This window comes from Canis lupus, chromosome 13 (genome assembly GCF_048164855.1).
Source record: "Canis lupus baileyi chromosome 13, mCanLup2.hap1, whole genome shotgun sequence".
Lineage (NCBI taxonomy): Eukaryota > Metazoa > Chordata > Mammalia > Carnivora > Canidae > Canis > Canis lupus.
This window is the reverse complement of record NC_132850.1, coordinates 31,618,440-31,643,877: the sequence shown is the minus strand read 5'-3', so window position 1 is coordinate 31,643,877 and position 25,438 is coordinate 31,618,440. Positions and strand designations below refer to the sequence as shown.

Here is a 25,438-nt window from a genome sequence, read left to right as displayed (position 1 = left end):
TTCCTCATCACCACCAACCTTGATAGGTCCTTGAGGAAACGTCACCCAAGAGTGAAGCAGCTCATAGGGGGTGCAGAACCGCACGGCCGCCAGCACCCCTGGCTCTTTACCATGCAGGCCCCCAGTCAGTGTTCAGAGCCTTCTAGAAGAGAAGACCTGAGCAAAGAAGTGCCCCGAGTCTGTTATGTCATCCACTGCCAAGACATTGGGAGTCAGAAAGGTAGGAGAAAAGGAAGAAGCCAATCATCTTGTCCTGGGAGGACTTGAAAATCTCATTTCCTGTGGTCTTCAGGACTCTCTCGTGCTGAGTTAGGTGCTAACATCTCTCAAATTCTAATCAGGACGCTGGGGAGAGCAAAAGCCGTTCAGGAGGCATCATTTGCTCGCCAGGAGTGTTCACAGACAAGTTCGGATGCGTTTGAAAGGAATTCCTTGACCTGGGAATGGAGAAGTTTCCCCAGATAAAGAAATACCTTTCTCCCCTCACGATCAGGCCTTGGGTGGGCACGTGGCTTTACTGAAACCATCTCACTGGCCAAGTGTCTGCTTGTTAGAAGGTCACCTGTGGTCAGAAAGGCCGGCTGGGGAATGTAAAACAGGCCATTAGGTTGATTTTCGCACCAAAGAGGACTTGGGCCTTGCCAGCGAGCCATCAGAAACAAAGGTTTCCAAGTATTATTAGGTCATCCCAAAAGTTCTCGATTCTGTGGCTAAAATTCCCCCCCTGGCTACAAGATGCAGGGTTTTTCTTTCTTCCTTCCAGGGCCAAGCCAGCGCCTGGCTGTTTCCACTAAGGAGTGCTGGGCTGGAAAGCGGCCTCCTCGGCCTCCTCTGCCATCCTCAAGCCCTAACCTTGAAATGACAGCTTTGGAGCCGCAGAGCCTGTAAAACTTGTTTGGTGCTTTCTCTCTCTTGCCCTCTCCACTCCACCCCCATTCCCTTTTTTTTTTTTTTTTTAATGACTCTGCCCTGTTGCTGTTAATTCTACTCTCCCCCTCCTCCACCCTTGACCCCAGGCAGTGGGAAAAGGCGTTAGGATTTAACCATCCGTGAACAAAGGCAATTTTTGCAGTCTTGGAATGTGGAGGTCATTCTCCCTGGAGGGCGAATGTGAGGCCAGAGGCAACAGGCCCAGCTCAGGCCTCGACCCCAGTGTGGCCATCCAGCTGGCCGCTGGGAAGCAGAGGGACTCCACGGAGCTGTGATTTTTAAAAAATGGATCAAGAGACAATAGTGATCACCCAACATTTGCAATTTTTGAGGTAGCTAGCAAACCTATCAATAAAAGGGGGGCTTTTGAGATTGTGCTTTTTTTTTTTTTAAGATTTTATTTATTTATTTGAGAAAGAAAGAGAATGAGTAGAGTGAAGGGCAGGAGAAGCAGACTCCCCACTGAGCAGAGAGCCCCTAGGATCCTACTTTTATTTTATTTTATTATTTTTTAAAAGATGTTATTTATTTACTCATGAGAGACACAGAGCTAGAGAGGCAGAGACACAGGCAGAGGGAGAAGCAGGCTCCATGCAGGGAGCCCGAAGTGGGACTCGATCCCAGGACCCCAGGATCACGCCCTGGGCCAAAGTTAGGCGTCAAACCGCTGAGCCACCCAGGGATCCCTAGGATCTTACTTTTTAAAAAATGATTACTTTGGGGTGCCCGGGTGGCTCAGTCGGTTAAGCATCTGCCTTTGGCTCAGGTCATGGTCCCGGGGTCCCCTCCCTGTGGGGAGCCTGCTTTTCCTTCTCCCTCTGCTGTTCCCCCTGCTTGTGCTTTTTGTCTCACTGTCAAAGAAATAAATAAAATCTTTGGAACAAGCAAACAAAAATGATTACTTTGTTTCTGTAGGTGATTAAAACTTCTTTTCCCTACTTGCTCAGTGGATTTTTTTTTTCTTTGATTACCCCATGCATGAGATGGTGATAGAATTACTGAGGCAGAGGTTTGGAATATAAAATGCAAACCATCATCACAAAGGCTAAGAACATGAAATAGCAGGAAGCCGGTATTGAATGAGGACCGTGGAGTGAGGGGTTTGGATGGTTCCTCCTTTTAGCAGCACAGTACTTGCTTTGAGTCAAGTCTCGGGGTGCAGGGGAGAGCACGGTGCACCTTCCCATGGCTACACGGTCTTGTTAGAGCTGGTGGGTGTGCAGGGGGTGACCAGTGACCCAGCGGTGTGGCCCACGACGCTGGAACACACTCTTCAGAAACACTCTTTGGAGTTTCGGTGAACCCCAGGCCCAAGAGCAGCCCCACTGGGGAAGAAGGTGAAATAAGTAGACACTATGGTCTCTAGGAGAGCTTATCATTCAATTGCACGAAAAGAACCCAAATTCAGAGAACTTCTCATCAGCAAGTGGAAGATTCCAAATACAGCCAAGCACAAGGCGGCACTCGGGCCCTCCTGCCATGCCTGCCCCGGGCCTGCTACCCCCGCACAAACCACTGTGCCTCGGCCCATCTCCCTGCATCTGCAAGATTTCCACTCACCCCAGCCCTTCCAGGAAATCTCCTGACACCCCTGGAGATGCATGTCCTTGCGCTTCCTCGTGCCTGTCCCCACCCCGGCCCTTAGCACCCTCGGCGTGCGAGCTGTGACCTCCTCCAGGCCTTGCTGGGCACAGAGGCTCCTGCCTGCCCAGCATATTAAACACCCCGCAATCATGAGAGAGCAAATCAGGGGACAAACCCCTGCCAAGGGTTAGCGATGACAGAGAAGAGGGCCGGGGTCATCAGGGAACACCTCTCAGAGGAGTTGGGTGTTGAGTAAGGGGGTGGAACTAACTGGATGGGTAGGAAGAGAGCGGATCATTAATGGGAAACACCCGTAGCTGCACCTGCTCCTCTCAGGGAACCTTGGCCGGGGCGTTAGGGAGAAGAGGATCAATGCACGACAGAGGAGGATGGTGGGAGGACCTGAAAGCACTGTGCAGCCTGGATTTGAGGCGCACACCGTGTAATCCGCTCTGCTGCCGCAGACGAGGGGCTGGGCCCTGCCAGCAGCGCCCCGATCAGATGCCCACCGACAGTCTGTATTCGGCTTCTTTAAATCCCACTGTGCAGTGGGATTTAAAGTCTAATGCAGCATTTCCTTCATTTCCTGTCGGAAATCCTGATGCATAATTCAGGGGGGCTGCGGCCTGCTTCCCTGTCCTACCCTAAGCCTCTGCCTGCCCCACAGAGGTCGAGCCCATCCAAGTTTTTCGCGAAGGCTACTCGGTCTCCATCTCCAGGCAACCTTGATCTCCCATTCACCACGGCTCGAGCGTCACGTCTCGTGCAGTCGTGTCACGAAAGCCTGGCTGGCGTCCTGCGATCACAACGGCACCCTCAGGAAGAGGAAATGAGCAGGGCTGTGAAGCAGAACACGCTGTACCTTTTTAAACATTAACCATTGTTCAGGTCTGCAGACCTGGCTGCTGGAGGAAATGACGGGAATCGGGAGTGAAGTGCAAAAGCTCTTACCTATGGAAAATTTTAGAGTTCTCATATCCGCCCCGATTCGCTCAAGTTTTATTTTATGTGTATTATGTGTAATACATATATTGCATATGTTAAATTTATAGGTATATATTATATGTAGTATGTATAACATACATAATATTTGTATTAAAGAAAGAAAAGTACAGCTAAATTGACCTCGTCTCTGCAAATAGCTCTGTCTGACCCGTGTCATGTTCGGAAGAGCAAAGTCATCCCACGTGACAGCATTCAAGCTAGGATGACATCATAGCATTAGAACATTACTATGGAAAGAGCTTCTATTCCATGAGGACCTTTGTTTTAGCAACTAGGAGGAATTTTTTTTTTTAAAGATTTTATTTATTTATTCATGAAAGACACAGAGACAGACAGAGAGAGAGAGAGAGAGAGGCAGAGGCATAGGCAGAGGGAGAAGCAGGCTCCATGCCGGGAGCCCGATGTGGGACTTGATCCCTGGACCCCAGGATCACACCCTGGGCTGAAGGCAGGCGCTCAACCGCTGAGCCACCCAGGAATTCCCTAGAAGGGATTTGATAGGGGCACCTGGGTGGCTCAGCGGTTGAGCACCTGCCTTTGGCCCAGGGCGTGATCCTGGAGACCTAGGATCCAGTCCAGCGTCGGGCTCCCCGCAGGGAGCCTGCTTCTCCCTCTGCCTGTGTCTCTGCGTCTCTCTGCGTGTCTCTCATGAATAAATAAATACAATCTTAAAAAAAATAATAAAGAAGAAGGAATTTGATAGCTTTTGCTATTTACCAGCATAGCCTGGGCATATATGAGTTAGCATTGATTTTTAGAATTCCAGGAGCACTTGTTGCTGCTGTCTTGATTTTTCTTTTTTAAGTTTTTTTTCTTTTTAAGATTGTATTTATTTATTCATGAGAGACACACAGAGAGAGAGAGGCAGAGACACAGGCAGAGGGAGAAGCAGGCTCTATGCAGGGAGCCCAATGTGGGACTCGATCCCAGGACCCCGGGCTGAAGGTAGATGCTCAACCGCTGAGCCACCAGGTATCCCCTGCTGTCTTGATTTTTATTCATTTTTCTATGAATGTGAATCATGGAAACCAGCTTTAAATGGTTCTACGAGCAACGTGATGGTGTAATCATCATCATTGTTGTCATTTTGTTGTTGAACATTTACTGCTATGTACTGGGTACTGTGCAAATGACTTTTATGCATTAGTTCATAGAACTTGGTGTTTCCTTCCGTTATTGTACTTCTCAAGGTGAACTAAAATATGTCGTACAAGCATCTGTCTCTACTCTATCCTGCCTCCACTACAAGCTCCCAAATTCAGAGCCTGTATCTTCTTCATTCTGGTATCTCAGCACCCTGTACATACGGGGCACCCAGAAAATATCTGTTATGTAAAGAGAAACAACTGAGGTAACAAAATCATAGTGTTTGCAGGATGTTAACTTTATATATATATATGAGATATTTTTAACAACAAAATCTGGAAACTATCTTCAAGCTATAGGGGAATTGTTAAATATACAAGCAACAGTACAACTAGTCTGTGATATCAGGGTGACTTTAGAAATAAAGATTGCTGGAGAGAAACCTTGTAACCCTGAAAAACTTGTGACAATGTCAGGTAAAACGTCCCGGTACTCAACTGTACATTCAGTTTGTATACAGGTGGTATCTATGCAACCCTGTTAAAGAAGGAATATTATTCGTAGAGATGGAAAAAGTACCCCCCAAAAAATCCCAAAATTCTGATAGTAGTTAAGGTTGAATAATTATGGACATTTTTTCTACCTTTTCACTTTATTTATTTATTTATTTATTTATTTATTTATTTATTTTTTAATTTTTATTTATCTATGATAGTCACACACAGAGAGAGAGAGAGAGGCAGAGACACAGGCAGAGGGAGAAGCAGGCTCCATGCACCGAGAACCCGACGTGGGATTGCGCCCTGGGCCAAAGGCAGGCGCCAAACCGCTGCGCCACCCAGGGATCCCCCTTTTCACATTTTTTAAATTAAAGTTTTATATTAAGCACGTCAACATAGCTTTATTTTTTTGTTTTTATTTTTTGTAAGTATAGTTTTAAAAGAAAACAGCAACCTTGTCATCGGTTAATGAGATAATGGGTGATGCTTGTTTATCTAGCTGGTCCTCACTGCCAAAATCTTTCACCATAAACATCTATACCTGTTTGATTAAAAAAGTTTTCTAAAATATACAGCAAGGGGGACACGTGGGTGGCTCAGTGGTTGAGCGTCTGCCTTTAGCTCAGGGCGTGATCCTGGGTCTGGGGATTGAGTCCCGCATCGGGCTCCCTGCGAGGAGCCTGCTTCTCCCTCTGCCTGTGTCTCTGCTTCTCTCTGTGTGTCTCTCATGAATAAATAAAATCTTAAAAAAAATAAAATATACAGCTAGGGCACTTGGAAGTAAAACCATTAACATTCATGTCACCCTCTCTCCTGGGGTTCAGAAGACCCACTTGGGTCAAATTTTTCAATGTCTCTATAGAATCCCTCAAAATCATGTTTGGTCTACATGATGGCTTACTTGGTAGCTGTCACTGTTCTGTTACAACGCAAACTGTGAAAAATAGCAACAATGAGAGTCTGGTTGTTTGACGCTGGTTGGGCTTACAGGGAGACAGGTGCTTTCTTTTATCAGCTAGATGTACACTGTAGGGTGCGGTGGACCACGCTACAGAAAAGACAAGGCCCCAGTGGAACCACACACTGATACACCCGGCATGTCAGAAACACATTTACGGTGAAGGGGGCCACCATTCAGAAATGCAAGTGGCCTGTGTGTTGGGAGAGCTTCCCCCTTCTGAGCCCCAGTCAGGGTTTCAGATCAGAGCTCTCTCCAGCCTTTGCACCTTTGGATTGTCTCTGCATTCAGGGTTCGATTCTCGTTCACCCCACCTGGCCACTTGTATTTTATTTTATTATTTCACCTTGTTTTATTATATTGGATTGTGTTAACTTACCTTAAATATATATATATATTGTTTTGCTTCTTTTTCCCCACCACGCTCACCCTTGTAGCCACCACGCTTCTTGCTTATCTGTTCCCACAGTTCTACAGAAAACAGTGACATCTTTTGCAGCCACGTGTCTGGTTAGCAGGCAGCCCTGTCTTGGTGTGAACAACTCTTTTTGTGTGTGTGTACTTTGCATAGCTCCCGGATTCAAGTGACGTTCGTTGTCCAACAAGAGAGCCCCCCAGACAATCTCTGGTGGGACAAAATGGGACATTCCCAACTGAAGAACAACAAAATAATAATAAAGAAATGTACACCCTTAAGTAAGCATTTGCTTGGCTCTGTGCAAATCAGAAGAGATTATTTGCACACCTCGGGATTAATGATCAACGAATTAGCAAAATTCCTGATCCTATTAGAAATGCTAATCTGGTGAGAACAGAGAGCACCATTTGCGGAAGGGGCTGAGCTGTCCAGGCCGTATCTGTCCCCACTGTCCTGGCTATGTGAGAAAGGAAGCCAAAGGGGAGGGAAAAGCACATTTGTTCAGCACCTCCTGTGTCCCAACCTTTGGGCAAGGGGATCTCGAACACTCCATGTGGCTAATTCCTCACAGCAATCCTCCAAAGCAGGATAATGACCAGTCTGGGTCCTGATGAGAAACCAGAAGGTTGGTGAGGTGAAGTAGCCTGACCTGGGCCACACAGCTCAGGAAGGAAGTGGAAAATGGGGACTTGAACTCAGGATGTTATGAGTCCAAAGTCTGTCATAGCCTCACGGTTAGCAGTTGCAGAAATTGGTTCATTGGCTGGCGGCAACATCTCTGGCTATTAAAGACCAAAAAGCAAGGTACAGGTCATCTCTGCAGGGCTGACCCCAGTTCCCTGCTGTCACGGACTCCAGGACTCACTCCCACACTGACTGTAGGGCACAGAGCAAGATGAGAAGTCACGTTATCCCTGAGAGACTCCAGGAGAGCACGACCTTAGGAATCAGGATTTATGGCCACTGCCTTAATTCTGAATGGCTGACGTCGTGTCATTTGAGCAGTGGCCGCCCGATGAGTAGAAAGGGCTTGACGGCCAATGGAGCCATTCTTTCTCCTTAACCAAGGGCTTCTTGTTTTGGAAATTCTCCCATTATAAAATCATTGCTTAGGATGCCCAAATATCCAGATAAAAGACACAGACCCTTAAAATGGGATCACCTGACACTCCTTGATAACCCAGCATCCTTGCAGGAAGTATTGGTGAGGCCCATACACCAAGTGCTTGAGTGGACAAGCAAAGAGAGGAGTTCTAGAAGAGAAATTTCTCCTTGACCACATGAACCCTCACCTTGCATTCAGTCTTTCTATTTCAACTTCCCTCTTGGTCAAATATCAGTAATAACGGGACACTGAGAATAGGAGTGGAAGCCAACCATAAGTGGAAACCTGAAACGGACTCACATGATGGGTTTTGCAGGACTATGAGCTAAACTAACTTTTAACATTTATTTATTTATTTATTTATTTATTTATTTATTTATTTATTTCATGAGAGACACAGAGAGAGAGGCAGAGACACAGGCAGAGGGAGAAGCAGGCTCCATGCAGGACGCAATCCTGGAACCCCAGGATCACACCCTGGGCCGAAGGCAGACACCCAACCGCTAAGCCACCCGGGCATCCCATTAACATTTATTTTCAATGCACATTTAATTTTAGAATTATAGAAACACTGTGAAGATGGTACAGCGAGTTCCCATATACTCCATACCTGGTTTCCCCTACCGTTAATATCTTGCATCAGCATCGTGCATTTGTCATAGCTGTGGAACCGAAAATGATACACCATTATTTACTAAAACCCATAGTTTATTCAGATGACCTCAGTTTCTACCTATTGTCCTTTTCTGTTCCGGGATCCCATCTAGGACACCGCATTGCCCAGTTGTCGTGTATCTTTTGGCTTCCCCAGACTGTAACAGTTTCTCAGACTTTGTTTTCGATGACCTTGACAGTTTGAGGATTACTGCTTAGGTGATTTAAAGGATGCTTTTCATGGGGTTTATCTGATGTCTTTGTCAAGGTTTGACAAGGGTTATGGGTTTGGGGGAGGAAGCCTCCAGAGGTAGAGTGGCCTTCTCGTCATATCAAGGGTGCATGACTTCTCGCTATGAACATTGACAACTAAGGAAAGTAAGTCATGTGGCTAGCCAGCCTGAACCGAAACTGGACCTGGATGTTTTCTAAAACGACCAAACCGGTGCAAAATCAGATTGCCCATCTCCCTCCAAATGAACCCATGTTTCATTCAGTCCCAGTCCCTGGTGGCACGGCTTATGCAAGCTCCTTTTGCAGACATTTGGAGTTCCTAAGGAAAAACAGCTGTCCTAAATATAGATCGTAGTCAGGATGCCACGTATGAAGAGTTTTGCTGAACTGAGAGCGAGTGAGCACTGTCCATAAAGAACACCTGCTGGGGCCCTGGGCTGCTTAGCCTCCAGGACCCCACTCCCTAGAGGACATTAGCAACCAACCGCACTTCCACGTTTCCTGCCTCCTTATCCTTGGAAACATCTCCAGACGGTGGGGCTGCCCCGAGGAGCCCGGGCCACTACCTTGGAGGGAAGGTGCTGGCGGATTCACTTGTCATTCGTGTTGCATAAGGACGTGATCATCTTTTCAGGGATTTAGCCCTGATTCAGTACAACCTTTAAAGGTCTCTGAGAAGCTTTTAAACTTGGAAACGGAAGGGGTGACCCAGCAGGTGCTCTGCAGCCCCTTCCCTCTTCCCTTCCTGCAAGCAAGCTCCTTTCCAGGTGAGGCCAGTGTCCTTCGGGGAGTGGTCGGGGCCTGGCTGGAATGGGCCCTCCCAGCCAGCAGCCCTGGGGACAAAGCCTGGGGGCTCCCTGCCCTGCCTGTCACTTTGACACTGTCCTCCTTACGGTTGTCCCCTTTGCTTGCTTCTCAGGTAAAATGCCTCCTGTGGCTTTTGCATGGATGTCATGCTTATTTTCAGTGATTTAGTCTTCCACCCTTTCCATTTCTCCCTTCTTGCCGAGCCATCTTGTGCTTTCCCTCCTTCTGCTTGGGTCCTCCCATCCCCAGCCTCATGCTTTCACCGAAAGCACAGGGACTGTGGGTGACCCCCCGTTACCCCCCAACTCCATGAGTGCCTCTTCCCGGGCTCTTGGCTGCCTTCCTGCCTTAGGGAGAGAGTGAGGAGGGGGACTGTGGTAGCTCAGGCTCCCTCCCCAGAGAGGGCTGAGGCAGGCCCAGCCAGCGGGGGCACACACAGTTCCGCAGGCCTCCTTCCACACCTCTTTTTATGTGCTTTTTTTTTTTTTTTTTTAAACAATCCCAAGGGGCCCATTGCTGCAAATTGCATGTTAGTGTTTTCCTCTCATGCTTTCTGTGTGCTCAGCATGTGGAAACTAAGCAGAAGTGCAGAATGATCTGAAAAGAGATCCTAGGCCTCCCTGAAGTGGACCGTGGCCATTGCAGAGAGCCCCGCCTTCCCCTTATCAGCATCCTAAACGGATGTGTAAGAGGGCGTCTGTAATCGGGCCCATGTGCTCTGGGCTTGACTGATGATCAGGACAGATCTTAGATGTTACACAATCGCCAGCTGCTTTGATCTTCTCCGTCCTCGTCAGGATAGCCAGCTGGATAAATAACATTAGTCTACGTGGAGCTTCCTGGACAAATGGTTAAAATTGATAATGTCCTACATTTTTGTAGAAGTGCAGTTGCTTCAGATCAATGGGGCTAATCTTGTGGAAACCGCTAATACTAAGGCTTTTTATAAGACAAAGAGCTTTTGTGTTTACAGGTTCAGATTTGGGAGGTAAAATGAGTTTTCTGGGAACTAAAAAATGTTCCTTTTAGAGCTAATGGATTGTGAACATCACAGTGTGGTTACTGAGCTCTTAAAATAAAAAAAGAAAGAAAAGAAAAGAAAAAAGAAAAGAAAAGAGAGCCCGAACAACAAAAGTAATAAAATCTGCATTATCACCACCAGCTTATTAACTTTCTGCTTATGGGTTTTTCAAAGATGACTCCCCTTGACAGCTTGAGAAAAATATACTCTTATGAAACAGCTAATCATTCTCCAGGCCTGTTCTTCTCAGAACACATCCAGGTGGGGTCAGAGCCTCCTGTAGGAAAATGGCTAGGTCACAATTGTTTAGAAATGTGTCTTATAGTTGAGTAAGTAACCTCATCATTAGATTCTTGAGTATGTTTGTCAGGACTCTACATGGCATGGACTCAACTCACACTCTCAAAAGATATTCCTCTGTAAATGGAGAGGTAAATACCGAAGCCTCATTCTGGCTTTTCTGTAGTTGGGGGAGACCAGGTGGAAGCAAAGTCTCATCCAGTTGGGGAAGGCCGATTGTTTGACTTTTAGCGGACCGTTCATCCACTGGGGCCTCTGTTGCCTTGTGCCTCAAATAGGGAATTGGCTGATGCTCCGACTCTAATAATCTGTGCCTCTAATTAGAACAGTGATTAGGAAAGAGGGTTCCACCATCAGAGAGCCCTGGCTTCAGACACCGGCTCCACCCTGACATGGCTTTGTGTTGTTGAGTGCACAGTTAACCTTCGAAGCCTCAATTTCTTCATCTGTAAAATTGTTTTGATAATAATTGATTATCAAATTATTTCGATTTGATTTTGATAATAATTCCTATTCGAACAGGTTGGGAGAACGATTAGAGGAGAGAATTACCTGAGACACTCAGCCTAGGCCCTGACTTACAGTATGTGTCAGATGAACGTTACCTTTCATTAGTAGAGGTCAAACTATCATTATATGTACTGCCGAAGCGAACACGGTAGTGGCCGTGTTGCTATAACAAAGGTTGATCCGTGTGTGGTTTCTATCCTGCTCTCATTAAAGTCATCAATTTTTATGGGGATGGATGAATCAGGCAAATGGGTCACGGAGGAAGGCCAAGACTCTTACTGTTATAAATTCCGAGGAAAGGTTGCTATGATTAATATGGCATCAGTGTGCAGCTCCCAGTGTTTGGTGCAAAACAGAAATTAAGTTTGTAGTGTCCACTCTGGATGGCTTGGCATGACCATCCCTGCTGGGAAAGCCAATCCCCCCCTGGCAATGTGGTTCTTCTCCTTGATTGTCTCTGAGCCAGGAAGAGAAAGGTTTAGAAATAATAATCTGCGGCCAATGGTGGTGGCTAATTATGGGGGTATGTACTTTCTAGGAGTGTGTGCCCATTGGGGGAAATGTTCTGGGTCCCAATCAAAATATCACGGCTGATCCCGACCAAACCCACAGTAGCAGAGGACTTTGTGCCAGATGAAACAGATGGCGACAAGACAGGTGGAAGAGAAGTGAGGACCAGGAAGGGGGTGGAAGTGGTGCGGGCCAGGAAGGGGGAAAGCCCAGCTGCAGTCACACTTAAGCTAGCTGGGAACACTGGGAAAGCCGTGTGAGTCTTCTCATCTGTGAAATCAGGGTAATATGTGCGCCTCTCAGGACCAAATGCAAGGGCTCTGCAAAATCACAGGGCATTCCACAAATGCAAGGCACTTGCTAAAAGATTCAAATGGGCAAAGCAAAGAAATACAGAAATATGTCATTGGGAGTAAGACCCCCTCCCCCTCCTGAAATATTTCCTTCCTCTGGACTGATTTGAAGTCAACAGTTTCCTGGTTTGATCTTTTCTGGTCTGAAGTGTTTGTCTACCTCATGGCTCCTCCACACATTTGACCATTTCTACCGAGACAGGACATCAGACTCCCCTTAACCCACTGCTTAGACCCAGGGCTGCCCAGGCCCCAAGCAGATCTGAAATTGCATTTGTTTCACTCTCCCACCCTCGGATTAGAAGCTCCTCAAGGGTGAGCCCCCTGCTGGCCTCGTTTACCAGGGCCTGGCACAGACTAGAGTGCTTGGCACTTAATAAATACTCCACAAATGTTGACAGAAAGGATGCATCGAGACGCTGGATGCTGGAGTGGCACCTGCAGCAGAAATAAGCAAATTTTAAATCTTGTTTGTTTGTTCGTTTTTCAAGATTTTATCTATTTATTCATGAGAGACACAGAGAGAGAGAGAGAAAGAGAGAGGGAGAGACACAGGCCAAGGGAGAAGCAGGCTCCCTGCGGGGAGCCCGATGTGGGACTCGATCCTGGGACTGGGATCACACCCGCAGCCGAAAGCAGAGGCTCAACCACTGAGCCCCCCAGGCATCCCAAACAAAATTTAAAAGGCAGAAATTTCAACAGATTGAGGAGGGCTCTGGGAAATATTTCGGAAGCCTCCTCTCTTTTGCACCCCTTCCCCCTCCCTCCCTAGACTCCACGGAGGAGAAGGCTGCTTATTGCTAATTTAGGATACTTTGCAAACCAAAACTGAAAATAACTTCAAAAGAATGTCACGTCTTAGGGACACTAAATGCCATTGCCAGGAGATGTTGCTTATAGCAAAGTAAAGCACGGTCTCTTTTCCAGTTGCTGTCGCGCAGAAACCGTGGTTCCAGCTGACTAAAATTGCTGCCTGAATGAAGGAATGAGGATCTGCTGGGAAAAGTCGGCTCCTAATGGAGGGCTGTGGTTTGAAAAGGTTCCCACGCAGTGATTTTTTTAAATGCCCATTGACCTAACTGCAGTGGCTGCTTTTCCTTCATAATCGGTTATATAATTACCGTGCAACTTTGGCTCTGCCTCTTACAAGACTGATTTAAACGCACCCACCTAGACCAGCATCACTGACCTTTTTTCCAGAATCTGTGGGGCTTATTGGAATTACATTGGCAGAATTAGAGAATCTGGTGACTTCAACCAGATTAATCCTGGGAAAATGGGGCTCCTTAGCCTTCCCAGGCCTGTGAGGATTGTCCGAAAGCCAACATTTGGGATTTGAATGGCTTGAGAAAAATTGAACTTGGTGCCTTAGTAAATGGTTGACCCCAAGTGACTCCCCTCACCCCACCTCCCGAATTTTGACCTTTAGCATCGCATATTGGAGCCTAGAGCATCTGAGAAGCTATGTTAGTCTGAGTTCTGTGATAGAAATAACAGAAGCTAAGGCTTGATATCCTAAACAAACAAATGAACTTTTAAGAAGGATATAGAGTAGCTCACAGAACAGGAGAAGCTGAGGATCTGCTTCCTGAAAGTGTAAGAGAAGCTCTAGGAATTGAGGTGTTAGGAATAATGCCGTTTTCTTTGACTGTTGCGACCAGAGTAAATGATTTGGGACCATTGTGAGTTTGTGTGTCACTTCTCTTGACATCAAAATTCCAGATCAAGAGCATCTTGATAGACCTACTTTCAATCATGTATTCATCCTCCTCTTGGCAAGGTCAAGGGGAGGCCCCAAGATTGACAGTCATTTCTCCTATCAGGGAAAAGTAGTTCTCCAAAGAAAAATCAAGCCTCTTGGTCCTCGGGCCACTGTTGCACCCGTGGCTCCCTTGGGGGGGGGGGGCGGGGAGAAGTGGTGCAGTTCTACAGGGAGAGGTGTGGAGGTGGCTCATGCTATTTTTAGCTCACTGTCTTCCAGCTCTACCTCCTATCTTCTCTCTCCTGCAAACCATGAATTAGCACACTAGGCATTGCCACACCAGGATAGCATACGCTCCTCCTCAGGAATAATCTGCGATGTGTGAGCAGCTTAGAATTTTGGAGAAAAAGAAAAGTGGGCAAGAGGAGTGAAATTGGAAACAGAAGTGGGTATATCATGCCCTCCTTTTGAGCTGCCGAGTTGATTTTATTTCTCCTCAGGTCAACACTTTTTTTTTTTTAATTTAATTTGAGAGAAATTCAACTTCTATTCCTACTGCCGTACCTTGAGCTTTTTGTGATTTCTTAAATGAGAAGAGAAAACAAAAATACAGTCATGGTCAACGTTTAGTTCCTTTTTCCAGCACTGACCTCACTATAATTTTTATTACATCATATAATTAACTAGACCACACATAATTTAACATGTTCTTTTGTTGTTGAGATAAACCCCCAAAATGAGATAAACCAAAGGTGCCAGAGGAGTGGGAAAGTTATTGAGCAGAGCTCCCCTGCCCCCACTCCCCAGACAATGTGTTCATTTGAATGTTTGCTGGCTCTCCAATCTTTGATCTCTTCTGTCTTGGGGTTTCCATATAGGTGATTTCTCTACTGATAGTAGCTAGCAACTCATAAGGCACCCAGGGCTTCATCACATACATCCTGGAGTGGAACAAAACACCCCCACACGCACTAGAGCAGAAATCTCTTCCAATGTTATTTATGCCTGTGCAAGTTCTAGTTGGGGAATAGCTAATTCCATTGCTGTTTTAGACATATAGATGGGCTTGTTTCTCCCTTAAACACACTTAACATAAAAAAAATATATATTTAATTTGTTTATGTGTGAGAGAGTGAGTGGGAGGGAGAAGTAGAGAGAATCTGAAGCAGACTCCACGCTGAGCACAGAGAGAGCCCAACATGGGACTCAACCCCACAACCCATGAGATCATTCCTTGAGCCAAAACCAAGAGTCAGACACTCAACGGACTGAGCCACCCAGGCGCCCTTAACATTTTTTAAAACTTTGGTATGTTTTATACAGTTCAGTGAAAAGTTAATCGAGTTTGATTCATGTTAGAGCAAATCATTATGTTCACTCTGCTTGTCTTTTTCCTTTCAGTTCAAATTACCTACTGTAGCACTGCAAATTTCTCTCATGCCTCTGTCACTGTAAGCCACCAGAGCAGAATGGAGCTGATGTTCACTGAACACCTGTCACACGACAAGCATTTTGACAAGTGTTTTTGCATATATCATTTCATTTACACTTGTAGTATCTTCGGTGAACATATGTGTAACCCAAGATCCAGAGCAGTTAAAAAAAAAAAAAAAGTATCCAGGGTCACAAAGCTAGTTATTAGTAGGTTCATATAGGAACCTACATCTGTTTGATTTTAAAACACATTCTTAAAAATAAGTAAATACATAAATAAATTCTTTCCATTCATTTTATTATGTCAAATAAGATAGTTAGATATCAGCTCATCAAGAATTACTAAGCAGCCCAGAAACAAATGTATACTAGGAGTTCTTGAAGACCACATAGTGACAAAAAAGATGGATGAATAGGAGTTAGAAAGAATCCTATTTTTGACATATTTGACATAGAGTCTCTTGGTTCTTTCTCTCCCCCTTTGGGAGCACCCAGGGGGTGAATGGACTGAGTACTCCTGAGTTCTGAGCTGAGCAGGTTAGGTCAGGAAGAAGGATCACTGAAAGCTGGGGGACCATGGAGCAACTCCAGAAGCTTGTAGAATAGACCAAACAAAGCTTTCATTTAAGTGGACGTTGATTCATTCGTTCATACAATGAATATTTATTGTGTGCATCTGTGAAAGGCCAGGCACACAAAGATGAATAAGACATGGCTCTTCCTTCAATGACTTCAGTGTCTATCAGGGAAGAGAGATATAAGTTAACAAGCTTATATCATGTTAACTTATAAGGTAACAAAAGGATAATAGATGTATTTCCATTGCACTTGGGTGCCGCTTCGATAGTCAGCATATTGTGGACACATGCTGATTTTTTTTTTTAACTGATTTTTGAACATCCATTATCTACTCCATTTTTATTTCCTTTTGAAGGATTGCCTCTTCCCCTAACCCCCCACTGGAGAGTGCAATGAGACTGTTAAATCTACGTGCCCTGAACCCTCTACTCACCAACAAGTAGCCACCTGACCAACTTGGAACAAATGTTCATGTTTTAGAATCAAAATCTTGAAAAGAGGATAGAAAGCTAGAAAATAATTCCCCAGAAATGATGGAAGATCATTCATTTGGGGGCAGGGCACTACAACACTGTTGAAGAGCTCCTAGACCTATCGCGTCACCACCCCCCACCCCACCTCCGACCAGATTCTATCAATTTCTGAGCCTTCTGGTCAATCCTGAGGGTTGACAGAAACACTCTCAATAAATTCCCATTATTAAACAATGAAAGATTCCCTTGATGAGATATGGGTTGTTAGGAGAAGATGGAAATCAGGAGGACCAGTTAGGAGGCTACTGCAGTAATTCAGGTGAAAGATGGTAAGAGATTGAGCTCAGTGGCTGGAGAAATGGAGAAGGGGAAGATGGATTCCTGACTCAGAGATCAGGCTCCTTGGGCTTGGTGACTACCGGATGTGGAAAGCCAGGAATATGAAGAGTAGGATGAGGAGTTTTTCAGTGAAACAGAGTAGGACAGCTCCCCTCATCTCTTTTCTGTTGGTCTAGAGGGTATAATCTGAGCTGGTCTTGGTTTTGGCAGCATTTTCTTACTCAAGAAGGCTGTCTTCTTCCCACTCCACCCTCCCAGCCCTGGGCTGTATATAATTTTCTCCTAAAAAAAAAAAAAAAAAAATCCTCCCCATTGTCTAGAAATCTTATCAAGGACACCAAATTCCTCTTTCCATCTTATCTCTTGAGCCCCAGGGGCACATGTTCAGTAGATTCTTAGAAACAATCCTGGATGGCACATAGTAGTCCAATACCAACAAGCAAGCTCTAGTGATGACTATATGTCACAGGCATACTTACTATATTTGTGGTTCCATTTACATTCTCACCTATGCAACCACAGCCCACGCAGTTCACACAGCCTCACCTATGGGGATTCCCAGGCTGCTCTGCGCTTACAGGCTTTGCTACAGAGGAAGGGTTTTCAAGTGCTTGTGGTCGTGTGGGAAGAATCCAACAGCACTTGGGTGTGCAGAGTTGGACCCGATGGACCGTCCTGTCCCTTCCAAAGGGACAAGGAGAGGGCAACCTTTGTGAGTCAGTGCCCTCTCTGCCTGCCTGTCCTTTGCACCAGTCTTTTGAATCAATAAATAGTGACACCCATAACTACAACCTCTTATCTGCATGAAAATAAGCCAGTAGGGAAGTTGTGCAAGACACACAACATCTGCAAGAACTAAGGACTTTCCCCTCTCTAGAAAGCCCCTAAGCCCTGGATTTGGGGAGGCACACTTTTGAGATGGAAAAGTTGAGTCAATCATAGCTCTAGTTGGATCTTTCTCTAGTTCGTCTTATTGGAAGATACCTTGGAACTTGAGTGTCTTCAAACAAACAAACAAAAAGGCAACTAACATTTTCACAAACCTAAGTCGTACTTGAAATATCCCATTATTTCCTGGGCAATCTTCTGAAAAAATAAAAGCAAGGTATTGGTGTGTTCTAGTAGCCTTCGGAAATCCAGCATTTTCAAATCCCATATTTAATGCTGTCTAAGTAAACAAAATGCTGCGGACAGTCAGATTATAAAGGAAATCTTGATGGATGGGAGAAAGGAAAGAACAATGTCTCAGGTACAATTTATGCTCTACAGCAATTTCTGCTGGATGATAAGATTATTGTATTTGTTACAGCTTGATCACCTGTATTTCATTCCAAATAAATTTTCTTCAGTCTCTTTGCCAACAAAGCACATTTCATAGAAATGCCTCAAAATCAATTTATACTGCTTCACCAGTTTTATGCATTTCAAATTTAAGGAAACAACAATTAGGATATTTTCAATGATGAAAAGAACTCCATTAAGCTGCCACAAATGTCAAAAGTTCCTGGCTATGCTAACACTTATGTAATTGTTCTGGAAACCCCACGCACCGGAATAGACCTACAACACTAGGCATGACTCACTGAATATTTCTATGCACATAGAAATTTAGAGCATCTCTCTAAAATGCTCTCCAGTTGGGATTTATTTTTTTTTTCAAAGAAAAAAAATACAAAATATGGTACATCAAATCCAAAAGTTCTTTCTGTAATTTTTTTGGAAAGTACTGCCTCAGACGAGAGCCTTAGAAGATGCTGCTGTTGTCACTAATAAAGCAGCCAGATGGGCTAGCATTAGAACAGGTTGAAACTTTGAAATTTTTCCTGGAAAAAAAAAAAAAAAAAAAAAGAAGAAGAAAACAAAAAAAAAACCCCAGAGGACGTGTGGGTTCTCAAATTTCCAAATGGTCCTCATTTCCTCTTGTGACTTTCATTCCCAAGTTTGTTTTTTTTTAAAGTTGTGGCTGGTAGCATTATGACTGGTGTCCTAATCCCCTGAGCAGTGTCAAGGAAACTAATCCACGCCACAGGATGCTCATCCGTGCAGGCAGGCCTGGCCCACAAAGCCAAGGCTCATTGGTAGCACAAATTCTGATAGTTGATATTGGAAATCTTGTGCAAGTCCAGATTTTTATAGGGAATTTACAAAAGCTCATGGCATACCTGTATCTCCAAGAGCCTGGGTTTGGTGGTACTTTTAATACCAAGGTCGTGAACTTTCCGTTGGCCATAGTCACCGAATTGGGAGTTCCATCAGTGGTGAGCCAAACCAGTTTCGCTGATGTGAAGGTTCTGAGGGCAGTGTTGCCAGGCGGTTGGAACAGTTGTAGACAAGGGTTTTTGTTGAGGCAGGAAAGAGGCAGGTCAGCCATGTGGAGGCCATTGGGAGGCCACCCCAAGGAGGGCAAAGAGGAGGAATCTGGTGGCCAATAACCATCGATGGACCAAGCAACCTAGAGGGAGCCCCAGGGCCAAGGACAGGGCTTGGGAAGAGCCCCCAAGCTCTGGGGAGGGCCAAAAAGGCAGGATTCCAGTTTTAGGAATGAGGACTGGAATTACTAGGTAGAGCCTGTGGCAGGAATAAAGTGGACACTTCTCTGGGGTCAACGAAGCAGGAGCTCAGAAGACACTCCAAAGCCTGGCTGACCACACAGACAATGAACCAGGTGAACTGCTTGTATTTCCTCGGCCAAGGAGGGCTCAGCACCTGGGCTGGGGCCTGATGACAGGTGGGGCTCTCTACCCCAGCCAAAGGTCGAGCCTGATTCCAGGGCGGGGTGCCAGGTGGATGGCGGGACACCGCCCACACCAAAGTCCTCGTGGCCCCCCGCCCTTTTGTTTCCACAACTCCTTCCTTCCTTCCTTCCTTCCTTCCTTCCTTCCTTCCTTCCTTCCTTCCTTCCTTCCTTCCTTCCTTCCTTCCTTCCTTCCTTTTCTTTCTTTCTTTCTTTCTTTCTTTCTTTCTTTCTTTCTTTCTTTCTTTCTTTCTTTCTTTCCTTCTTTCTTCTTTCTTTTCTTTCTTTCTTTTTCTTTTTTTTTTTTTAACTTTCAATATCTACTTTCTCAGCAACTTTCAATTATGCAACAGAGTATTATTACCCGTGCTCATCATGCTATACGTGATGTCCCCAGGACTTCTTTTCTAACTGGAAGTGTGGACCCTTTCTGCAAGTTGTTTTTGTTATCTGAAATTCACAGCCCAGACTCCTCAGGCTGCTCATCTTTCGGGATCCAGTTCAAAGAGCATCTTCTGTGTGAAGCCCTCCCAGGCCCCGGTGAGTTCCAGGAGCACTTTACACAGCTCTCGGTTATGACACTTAGTACACTTTTTCCTGCCCTGCTGTCCTTCACCCGTCTCTCTCCCCATCAGCCTTCAGATTTCTCACCAAATGAGTCTTGGCGCCTCCGGAGCCCAGCATGGGCCCATCCCAGTGCAAGATCTCAATAAATATCTGATGATAAATAAGTAGAGTGACTGAGTGAGCAAGTATGTGTTAAATTCAAACGGATCAATTGATAATTAAAGTAATGAATGAAGTGATGCTTGACAATTCCATATGCTGACAAAAATAAATAAATAAATGCGGAACGTTAACAGTAGCTAACGTTTGTGTCCTGCTTGCTGACTGTCCGGGGCTTCTGTCCTCCATCCCCCAGGGGGATTATCTTATTTCGTCTTCGCAGCAACCCAAGATGTAAGGGCTATTATAATACCCATTATACAGATAAGAAAATGGAGGCATTAGGCTAACATTTTAAGAGCTCGATCTGATCTGGGATCTGTTTATTCTATTAAGCAGTGTAATTCCTCATTCCTCGGGCCTTCCACTTGCCTCGGGGGAGGTCGGGGCCACTGGGGGTTGGGAGGAAGGTGTGATCAGGCTCTGCTTGTCCCTCTGCTCTCCCCTCCACCCTGGGTCTTCCACTAACAAGGAGATGATGTCCCATGCAGTCCTCCTGGCAGGTCCCACAGGATGCCTACCCTGCCTTTCTTGATGAGTGAAGCCTCCCCGGAATTGGCCCCAGCTCCCTACTTCCCCTAGGAGTGCTTTTCCTTGCTAGCTCTCAGGTGTGGGTCGTGGCAGAAATTAAAGTGAAGTGATAGGGAGGTTTCCTGGTCCTGGGATAACTACCCTCCGCCTTGGGGCGAGGGCCACGCGGAGCACCTTGCATGCCTTGGCCTCTCCGTCTCTCCCCTGCCCCCCGAGGTCGGCGGCTGCATCCCTCAAGGTACCTGCGAGCCCCTGAGATTGCCACGGGCTCAGCACCTCTCCGCCTGTCCTGGAGGCTGGAAGCAGAGCCAAGTCCGAGCCTCCAGCTTGAGGCCGACTCAGCAGCTACCCATGGATCACCCCTTTGGGATGCGCTCGTCCTCTCCCCACCTGCCCGTCGCCACCAGCACCCTTTGGGGTCGAGCACCCGAGCCATCACCACCTTCTCTGGCTGGTGCCCAGGATCTCCTTCAAAGCCTGACGTGGAGGCAGCTTTCGAATCTACCGATCTAAAACACCCACGGCGCTCGGGGCCGTAGCACATGTGCTAGGCGGACACCCAGAAGATTCTCCCGGCCCCTGCCCAAGGATACATGCAGATGCACCAAGGGTCTGCAGTTTTCCCAGGGCTGCACTTGTTGCGGGGACCACCAGGCGCTGCATCACGATCTTGTACCCCTGAAACTAATATCACACTGTGTGTTCACCACCTGGAGTTTGTTTATTTATTTTTAAAGATTTTATTTATTTATTCATGAGAGACACACACAGAGAGAGGCAGAGGGACAAGCAGGCTCCATGCAGGGACTCGATCCCAGGACCCCGGGATCAGGCTCTGAGCCAAGGCAGATGCCCAATCCCTGAGCCACCCAGGTGTACCCACCACCTGGAATTTAAATAAAAACTTAAAAGTCACAGAGATCTAAATCATTGGTGTGAAATGAGAGAAAATTAGAGACCGAAGCCAAGGACGCCAGCAGGTAAGAGGAGCAGCGCCCCGGGAAATCCCAAATCCTCTTCCTGACTTCTGCCCTTCTTCTCTGCTCCTTGGCAGCTCCGGGCTCCCAGTTTGCTCCCAGTTTGCTCCCAGTTTGCAGCCGTTGCCGCTGATGGGTGCTGATAAGCTGTTGCGAAATGATGCACCAGTGGGAGAGAGGAGGCCCAGAGTCCGCACCCGCCCAGCTTGCTTTGTGAAATTCCAGACTGTTTAATCGGCTCTACCTCACCCCCAGAACTCCGGATTCCACTTTTCTTAATGACTTTCCCCCCCACCCCCCTCCTTAAAAGCCTACACAGTTATCTTTGAAGAAGGAGATAAAGAATAGATGAATCACTTGCAGGAAACGGGGGGCAGAGACATGTGGTTGGAACGGCAGATGGCGGTGTGTGTGGGCACAGGGCTGTGTCTGTTGTTCCTTCCACCACCCTCTGGAAATGAATCCTTTTGGAAGAGTACATTCATTCCAGGGTGGGGGCTGCGCCCTCTTTCAGGTGCTAACATGCAAACCCACAGCCACACGGATCCCTCTCAGACATCTGAGCTCCAGGGAGAGAGTGAGAAAACTCAGGCCCCGACCATCTAGCCTCTCCTCCAGGTTTTGACATGAAACCTTCGCAAGGGACAAACTACAGACGCTTAGTGGCAACAGGCTTTCTCACGCTGTCTCCTTTGCCCCGCAGGATGTGATGTAACTACATAAATATTCTCCCCATGTCACAGGGCAAGCTCCTGACCTCATAAGGGATTGGCAAACGCCTATAGGGAAGCTGCGGGGAGATGCAGATTCAGGTAAACTATGCATAGAGGCAGGGAAACCCAGATTGTTCTTGGTGGGGCTCTGGGGGGCGGGGGGGGGTGTCACATGAAAAGGACATGAAGATATTTTGACCTCGGAGACAAGTGCCCATGTGTTGCTCTTGAAGGTACCTCTTGCTGTAGGTATGGAGATGACACCAACTGGGGCGGTTCCACTTGGATAGCTGAACTAAGGTTCTAGAAACCCAAGAATTCAAGAGAATACACAATTTGATCAACTTTTTTCAGAACTTCATGTAGGCCCTCCTGTTACTTCTACTTAGAATTTCCAAGGGTCACCTGGATGTATCTGCTAGGATAAGTGGTTTGGTATTTTATCTTTAGATGTATGAAACTCACTTCACAGATAGACTCTCTTCCATTGCTGTTTCCCTGTTTCCCTCGCTGCCATCTGCCCTCCCGACCCTAGCACCGTACTACAGGACCCGGTTGTGTGCACACAAATGTGCAGAGGGATAAGAGCTTGTCACCTTTCTCCTTGGTGTGTAGAAGTTGAAAAATACTTCTTAGCACAAATTATAAGACCATTTGGAAACAGAGCGTTGTGGTTGGAGCGTTTTTAAAATTAACAAACACTCCTTTAAAAATGATCCTTAATAATAAAAATCATCTGAGTAAGAGTGAGTAAACTCAGTCCATAAACCCATCTGAAGAGCCATAAACAATCTTTCCTCAATCATAAATCCCATTAATAATAGAATTTCTACCCCCATACTCATTATGACTGGGTGACTCATTTCTCTGAAAGTCCTTCGTCTCAACCTTCACAAAAGCACTAATTCTTGAATCCTAAAAAGCTTTACAATTATTTTTCACGATTTTAAAACATGACCGTACTGGACTAAATTTTGTGCCTCTCGACATTCCCCAGCCCCACCTGATCCCCGGGCTTCGGCCTACTCCTGAAAGGACAGAGCCCTGAGGGTGCAGCTTTGGAGAGACCTTACCTGCTGCAACAGGAGCCGGGGTCTGAGCTGATGAGGCTCTCGTACCTTCTGGATGGCCGGTCCCATCCCATGGCTTCCAGGCAGCTGAGGATCATCTCCCCCACCCCAAGGAACTGCCTCAAGGTGACTTGTAGGACAAGCAAGGAAATTCGCAAATTTCCTTGTGGGGTTATTACCAGTTCCTTAACACGCCACCTGGCATCCGCATTCCTTCTTTCCCCACTTTCTCTCCCTTTCTCTGGCTTTTGAAGCCTTGAGATTGCACCTTTCAACACAGGCTTCACAAGGGATCTTTGCCTCTGGTTTTATTTTCTAGAAAATTTGACCAAGATAATTCTTTTCTTTTTTTTTAAATCACATTATAGCTTCAATCTGGCCTCCTGCTTATAGTTTATTTTCTTCCTAATTAGAAAGATGAATGGAGATCTATAATCCCTACTAAGATTACCTAGAGCTGGTCCAATGAAGTGTGTTGGGGTTGAGAATATGTTTCCTGAATCTCATTCACCAAACTTTCCTGTGAGTGTGTGGTTTTTTTGTTTGTTTGTTTGTGTTCTTTTTTTTTTCCTCACCGCAATAGGATTGGATATAGTCACTCTTTTCTCAGATCGACTGCTTCTGCCCAGCATGGGGTGGAGAACCAGGACGACAGACAGTGGCTTTCCCATATATCCACCCTACTATTTACAAACCTACTTCCTGATCTCCATCTTATTATCCCCAATGGTATCTTATACCTTCATTATGTCCTTACCTCCCATTTCACTTACAGTGATTTCCTCGATACGTACTTGTGATAGAGTCAGTTCAGAGTAATATTCAAAATCCTTTTGATTCAGGTCATCGTGTAAAATATGTATCTTGTAATCAGCAGCTAAAGAGCATCAGCTGCCCAGAGCAATGTGATGGTTGGGGAGTGTCAACAAGACCCTTTGCTGTCATAAGTCTTCCCCAGCCTGAGAAAGAGAAGTCGAGGGACTTTTTCACTTCTCTGTTTAATGGGCCAGCTCATCTCCTCTCATGGAGGGAACTGGGGGGTGATGATAAAAGCTTGTAGATGCTTGGTGCCATCACCCTTCCCTTTCCGCTTGGGCAGAAGGCAGGTCCTGCGAATGCTTGGTGAGGAGGTTAGGGATGTTATCTTAATGAGCTAAAATTCCTCAGAAGGTTTGCATAGATAATAATGGCTGAGGCAGAGCTTAAGACAAACAACCCTTCTGGGATTAAAACAAAACAAAAACCAGGGCTCTTTAACCCTGAGCAATTCTAAGGAGTGAGAGCAGTTTTAATTAGGACAGGAGATTTAGAATGAGTTGAGAAAGAAAAGTCAGGCAGCGGTGAGTTTTGCCTCAGAATGTGCTTTGGGAGTTATCAAGTGTCTCTTGGCGTTTTCTGTTCGAAAGTAATGATTGATTAATGGTATTTAAGTTCAGTGGCTACAATGAACGTAATATTTTGGTCAAAAGTAAGATGTCAAAAATAAGATAGGATTTTTATTTTACTGATTTTTTTTTTTTTTTTTTTTTTTTGGCAATCAAAGATGGGTAAGGAATGTGAATAGAGGGCAGCTCAGCGGTTTAGTACCGCCTTCGACTTGGGGTGTGATCCTGGAGACCCTGGATCAAGTCCTGCGTCGTGCTCCCTGCATGGAGCCTGCTTCTCCCTCTGCCTGTGTCTCTGCTTCTCTCTCTCTCTCTCTCTCTCTCTGTCTCTCATTAATAAATAAATAAAATCTTAAAAGAAAAGAATATGAATAGATGGTTCACAGGAAAGGCAATCGTACAGCTTTTAAATACACAAAAAGATGCTCTCCCTGACTCTTAATAAGAGAGATGCACAGTAAAGTCACCACGGGAGGGGCGCCTGGGTGGCTCAGTCGGTTAGACGTCTGCCTTTGGCTCAGGTCACGATCCTGGGGTCTTGAGATCGAGCTCCACATCCAGCTCCCTCACCCACTGACCCTGCCCCCTGCCCCCCGCCCCCCCCACTCATGCTATCTCTCTCTTGCCTGCACCCACTCTGTGCACTTTTTCAAATAAATAAATAAAATCTTTAAAAAAAATTACCACGAGATATTGATATTCATCTATCAGATTGGCAAGATATCTGAAAGCACGCTGTGTCAGTAAGCTATGGGGGAAAAACATCACTGGTGGGAATGCAAACTTGTACAATCTCTGAT

At 46.0% G+C, this 25,438-nt stretch overlaps 1 long non-coding RNA gene across 1 annotated transcript; it reads right to left on the bottom strand.

The window, feature by feature from the left end:
- Positions 1 to 21,195: 21,195 nt before the first annotated feature.
- On the bottom strand, positions 21,196 to 25,234 carry LOC140602845 (uncharacterized). The gene is made up of 2 exons (XR_012005784.1): positions 24,048 to 25,234; positions 21,196 to 22,486 (listed from the first exon to the last, which is right to left on the bottom strand). It is a non-coding gene; the product is annotated as an uncharacterized lncRNA (long non-coding RNA).
- Positions 25,235 to 25,438: the final 204 nt, after the last annotated feature.